The following is a 6391-nucleotide window of genomic DNA, read 5'->3' as shown; positions in this document are numbered from 1 at the left end:
GGAGGACAAGAGGAAAGAGGGGGGTGCAGTAAGACAGAAAAAAAGGTGCTGTCTCTTTAAGGAAATTCTTGAGACGATGCCAACGCAGTGACTGCAGCAGTCCCCTGGCATCACAAGATGCCTGCCCAGGGCTCTATTTGCATATGATATTCAGGGCATGGCCATTTCTCCCCCCCGTCTTCCTCCCTCTCTTTTTTTATTGTTTTTAATCAGAGCAGAATGTCAACAAAATAAATGAAGTTGCGAGTGGAAGTGAAATTTTTATCACGTCGGGGATGCGCGTTTTCTCCCATTCATCACCAGGCCATATTGAGAGAGGGAAATTTCTGAAAATGTGGTAATCAATGGAGGGGCTCCATATGGCGAGGATCAAAGGTGTCACATAGTGTGTGGTTCTGCTTTATTGCCAGCCAGTACTGTTAATTGGACAACAAGATCAGAGGCAATATTAAAATCCAATTAAATTGATATGAACAGATTGCCAAGTGATGTACACTAATGTATAATTGAGTATCAAGCAAATGCGAGTCGCCTGTCTTCTGCTCCAACCTTCTGAATAAATGATGGAGCCGCAGAGGACAGAAACAACTTTGCACATTAGCTCCTCCACTCTGCTTCCTCATTTGTTACTTTCTTAGCTGTTTATTTTTATATATTTAAAATCTCTCTCTCTCTCGTCATGGTGGCACCCTTAAAGAGACAGTATTTGATTGGTGTGTGTGTGTGCGTGAACACGATAAACACTTTGTCTGCATATGTATCTGCACCTATATCTGTATCTCAGTGTGTGTGTTCAGGTGCCTCTGTGTGTTCATGTGTGTGTTTGTGTCTGTCAACAGTGATGGCAGAGCGAGCACCAGTCACAAGTATCCCCAGCGTTTTTTGGCAGCACCTGTGTAATTCCATCACACACACGCCTTCCGCTATAATGTGAGTTTAATACAACCTACATGATTTATTGCTTTTTTGCCCCACAAAAAAAAAAAATAGAAAAACACACGGCGCATGTTGTGGGATCGCAGTTAATCTGGCGTGAACGTACGGCCCTGCCCACCATCTCACATGAGAGCTCGCGATACTGGGTGCTCTTTAAAACTGAAATAAAGACGATAAAGACGGATGTGTTGACACTATTTACCAGACCAATGAGGCCTGGATCAAGGTGACATTTCCTGATAAGGTAAACTTGGACGCGGGCCCAAAATAATCAAAGTTCATCAAAGCCCATTCATTTATTAATTGAATATTTTTTCGAGCAACCTTAAGGCTTGCTACTCCCATAGTACACTACGGCACTGAAAGATGATAAGGAGATTTACATATCTAATTATAATGACATTTCAGAGGCCTCGGCAATTGTTCAATCTCCCATTTTATTTATTTAATTATCTTTATTTATTTATTTGTGGCACTTGTTTTGGTGGCTATCCAGCGCTTGTGTGTGTGCGTGTGTGTATGTGTGTTTTAAAGCCGTGCTCCTCTTAATTAAGTACTGGATGGGGTTTTATTAGGGATCAGGGAGATTGGGTGGCGTGATCTTGCCTGTGTATGTGTGTGTGTGTGTATGTGTGTGTGTGTGTGTGCCCGTCTCTTTGCCAATGGCACTGCCCAGACAAAAGGCCTCCAGAGCAGGTGCTGACAAGGTCGCCATGCCTCGCAGCCATATGGGCAAAGCCTGGATCATCATCATTGCCCCTCTCTCTCTCTCTCTCTGTCTTTCTTTCTCTTTCTCTCTCTCCCTCCCCATTGATGCAGCGAGCTGTCCAACCACGGCCATCCGTCGAATGGGCTGAAAGGCATCAAAAGAGGCTTCTGTCTCTTTGGGGAGCTCAATGTGTTTAACTTGGGGAGAAACAAAAGGGGACCTAATTGGGTTGGAACAATCTGTCATTCATATGCAATGAGTTGTTGTGGTTATTGGTATATGTAAAGCAGTGGCTCAATGAGTTGTTGTGGTTATTGGTATATGTAAAGCAGTGGCTCCCTCCCCCCACTCTGCTTTGCATATTTTGCCCATCTTTGTTTTTCATGTGGAGGAAAAAACTTTTATTTAGCTCCTTAGCCTTTATCATCTAGACTAATATAGCATGAACTCCTCTACACTTGTATTGACTAAATGTTAAAGCATAGCACATCTGGCTTGAAGTTAGTCATATAGAGGATTTATACAGGCATATACACAAGAATAACCTGGTATGTGGACCCTACTTTAAGACCTCTGGCTGTTATTCATGTGCACTATGGCCTAACTAACATAACATCATTGATGAAGTTACAGAAATACATTTTCATGAGGTAGAGCAGGAGGTACAGTAGGTAGTGCTGCTTATGGTTAGCATGCTAGTAGCTAACCTGTAGCCCTCGGTAGAGAGATCATTAATATAGTTCTGTAAGGGTGCATTTAGCTGCTGTTGTTTTGTTTGCATTTATGCTGTGAGCACATTCTAGTAGAGAGTGTCAGGAGGCTCGGATCAGAGAAAATCTGGGAACTTCCCGTGTTGTTGTTTTTTTTTTTCAACATCTGGAGGAAATCGGCATCGAGGATAGCCTCCGAAGGTCTCTTCAACCCAAAACCACCCTGCTAATCAGAAATTACAAACTCCAAATTTGGAGAGGGACCAAAATCCTTTCCCCTCTGATGACAGAAGAGTGCAGTGGGACCAGTGGTAGAAAAAAAGGAGAAAGGAAGAGAGGAGGGGGGGCTCCTTCATCACCATCAGGGCGCAGCGTGTAATTTACGATGTGACTGTGGGAAACGGTATGTGCCCTTCTCCGCTCTGAGTAGCTGGAGACTCCATTTTCACATGCCGCAATATCGCTTTCCATTATTCCTGCCCGCATCAGGCTCAACTGCGCCTGTGGTGATTTGCGAGCATGAGTTCTAATGCAGAATAAGTCTCCATGCTTTCCCTCTGTGTGTATTGTGTGTGTGTGTGTGTGTGTGTGTGTGTGTGTGTGTGTGTGTGTGTGTGTGTGTGTGTGTGTGTGTGTGTTTGTGTAGGGAGAGTGGGGGGTAATCTACTTGTCAATTGGTTTGATTGCAGTCCACTGTATCCTGCTCGGTACAATAGAGTAACACCGCAGTCAATTTAGCTACCACTGTTGCTATGACTGTTGCTCTCGCTGTTTTTATTTGATTTTATGGCCTCTCTGTGGTTGGCCCTTGAGAAGCCTTGGCTGTCATTATGTGGTCATTTGTTTGGGTTTTTTAGGAGACTCTCTTTCTGATTTAGGCCAGTGGACGTTTTTTGGAGACGAAGGTATATAAAACATGGAATGATCAGTTTGTCAAAACTATAGCCCATTAAGGTCTTTTAACTTCAGCAGGACCTTAAGGGCTGGATTTGGATCCAGAAAACCAGTTCAAAGCGACACCGCTGGGCTGCAATCTCTCTGTTTATTTTAAAGATTTGAGGGTGCTGTTTTGTGGTCAAACATGTGGCACAAGGACAAACATGAAAGGGAGCGTTTCATTCATAAAGAAACACACGCAAGCTTATCATCCGGTGAGGCAGTACACACATACTAATATGCATAAGCATACACACACACACACACACACACACACACACACACACACACACACACACACACAGACACACGTCATTCGCATGCAAACTGTAGCATTATCATCAAAGAATATGATTATTTCAACTTATTTTAATTAACCACCGAAATCCCAGTGTTTATTTGCACGCTGTCTTGCCATTTCAAGGCCTTAGTCATTTCCTATTTACCTCATCAAAATAGTGGTAGGTTTCTCTGTCACCACATTACTGGCGACTGTTTTATTGCCTCTCCTTGTAACCTCTCTATGGCATCCTGTGGTGAGAATATGGTGAGTCACATGTTAAAGGATGAGAGAGAGAGAGAGTGAGCAGGGGAAAGAGATGGAGAGTACTTCTGACTGAGGTATTAACAGAATAATATGTACATTGTGATGTCGTTATTGCAATACAGGATATGACTATTTGACCTTTGGTACTCATCCAAACTAGAGGAAGCCTTTGTGGGCAGTACAAGTATGTGGGCGAGTGTTTGTGCCTCTGTGAGTGTGTGTGTGTGTGTGCCTCTGTGCGTGTGTGTGTGTGTGTGCATGTGCGTGTACGTATTGCCTGTGCATGCATGTGGTGGACACTTGTGTGTATTTACCGGTATGTGCAAGTGCTCGCCTGAGTGCTACCACTGCCATTTTTTATGGTCTCCACCAGACAGGATCTGAAGCTCTGATTGAGGGATTTTCTTGAAGTCCCTAATTTAATCCGTAGCCCCTAATCTAGTGTGTTACCCCTAATCCAGTACACACACAAAAACAGCAATCCTAATCCCTGATGTTGAGAACCGGCTATTTATTTCATACTGTGTTGAACTGTAGACAGAAAAAAAAAACACACATATACTTTCTCCTTTTATTTCATTTCATCCCTCTCTTCTCTTTTTTCTTCTGCTCTTTCTTTTCAGATCGACATGAACTGTGACCCTTCCTGCTATGAGTGTGGAGATATAGGGTGGTATGTTTCAGTCGGTCATTGTGATACACATATTTTGGAAAAGCCGCTATCTGCTACACCAGTCAAAGCCAAGTCCAAATTAAAATGGTGTCCACATAGCAAGCCCTGTTATACCAGCAAATCTTCATCTTATTCCATCACATTACGTGACATTTAGTTCAAAAGAGATTGTGTGAGAGTGTGTATGTGTCTAAGCATGTGTGTAAGTGTGTGTGTGTGTGTACACTAACCAAGGTTGGGGTGGAGGGGGGGGGGGGAGTGAATGTGGACGGGGGAGGGCGACGGAGCCTTTCTTGTGGGAATCCTGCTCGTGCTCTGAAATAACTGCATTATCTTGAGAAAATCCCAGATTAGGTGGACAGGTAAGAGCATGGCTGCTTGGTGGCTGATAGAGAGGGGGCTATGGGGTGGGGGGGGGAGTTGTGGTTGAATGGGGAGGTGGGGGCTGCTGAGGAGGTGAGGGTGGTGCTCGTGGTGGTGGTGGCGACGGGGGTACGCAGTGGAGCGGGCGCCCCAGCAGGGGGCTAATGCTCCCATCCCCAGCTGCAGCTGAGCCCTGGCCGTGACTGACAGTGCCCCGCGCATGGGCTTGCATACGGCCCCGACAAGCACATTGGCGATCCGCGGCCCAGCGGGCGGTCCCCTCGCGCTCTCGCGTCCACCACCCCCCGCGCTCCCGCATCCCGGTTCGCTCTGTGTCCACCATTTGCGGCCAGCCTAGCACTGTGCGGAAGCATGTGGCACCAGGGCCCCTCACATTCAGTAGAAACACATACGCACGCACACACACACACACACACACACACACACACATACACACACACACACACACACACACACACACACACATACACACACACACACACACACACACACACACACACACATTCATGCATACATACAAGGATTCACAGAGCTTCACTTTTTCCACATTTTGTTATGTTTCAGACTCATCTTTGTCTCATCAATCAACACACAATACGGCAACAATAAATGTATAAAAAATAAACGACTGAAATATTCCATTTACATAAATTCAGACTCTTTGTTATGACGTTTGTAATTGAGCTCTGGTGCATCCTACTATCCTACCTACAAGTACTACCTATCAATGGTCCTTGATTGGAGTCCACCTATGCCTAAATTAATTCACTGGACATTATTAGGAAAGGCGCACATCTCTTTATATGAGGTCTCACAGTTGATGGTGTATGTCAGAGTGAAAACCAAGCCATGAGGTCGAGAGAATTGTCCGTAGACCTGTGAGATAGGATTGTGTGTGCAATGGTCACTATGAATGACATCCAGAGTTCCTTTGAGAGGATGAGAGAAGCATAAAGAAGGACAAACATCAGTGCAGCTCAGTGCTTGGTTTTCTCCACACACACCGTAGGGAATTGTGGCCAAATAGATCTCATTCATAGTGACCATTGGGTCCTTGGTTACCTGTCTGACCTGTCTGTCTGCTTGCACACAAACACACACACACAGAGCAACGTCACTGTGGAAAACCAACTTCTGCTCCGCCTTTATAAAATGGGTGTGGAACTCAGCTGAGAGCTTTACATACTGTACCTAACTACAAGGCAAAGGCAAGGCCTCATAGCTCAGTGGTTAGAGCACTGGTCTTGTAAACCAGGGGTCGCGAGTTCAATTCTCGCTGGGGCCTGCTGAACTGTATGTTTTGGACTGTTAGATATGTGATACTTGTGTATTTGTCGAACAGTAAATAAACTGAACACACAGACTAAGCAGCCCATAACCAGTGAAATAGCACTGCTTGTGTTTAGCTAACCCTAGTAGTAATCCAATTTCCTGGAATTCAGACCAACCTGCTCCTACATGAAATATTGAATCACCTGGTGGAATTTCAACATTGT

General features: G+C 44.8%; 1 non-coding gene across 1 annotated transcript; it reads left to right on the top strand.

The window, feature by feature from the left end:
- The first annotated feature begins 6107 nt into the window (after positions 1–6107).
- trnat-ugu lies at positions 6108–6180 on the top strand. The gene has a single exon. It is a non-coding gene; the product is annotated as a tRNA-Thr (tRNA).
- Positions 6181–6391: the final 211 nt, after the last annotated feature.

This window comes from Alosa alosa, chromosome 18 (genome assembly GCF_017589495.1).
Source record: "Alosa alosa isolate M-15738 ecotype Scorff River chromosome 18, AALO_Geno_1.1, whole genome shotgun sequence".
NCBI lineage: Eukaryota > Metazoa > Chordata > Actinopteri > Clupeiformes > Clupeidae > Alosa > Alosa alosa.
Note: the sequence above shows the minus strand (reverse complement) of the source record. Positions and strands in the feature narration are given on the sequence as shown.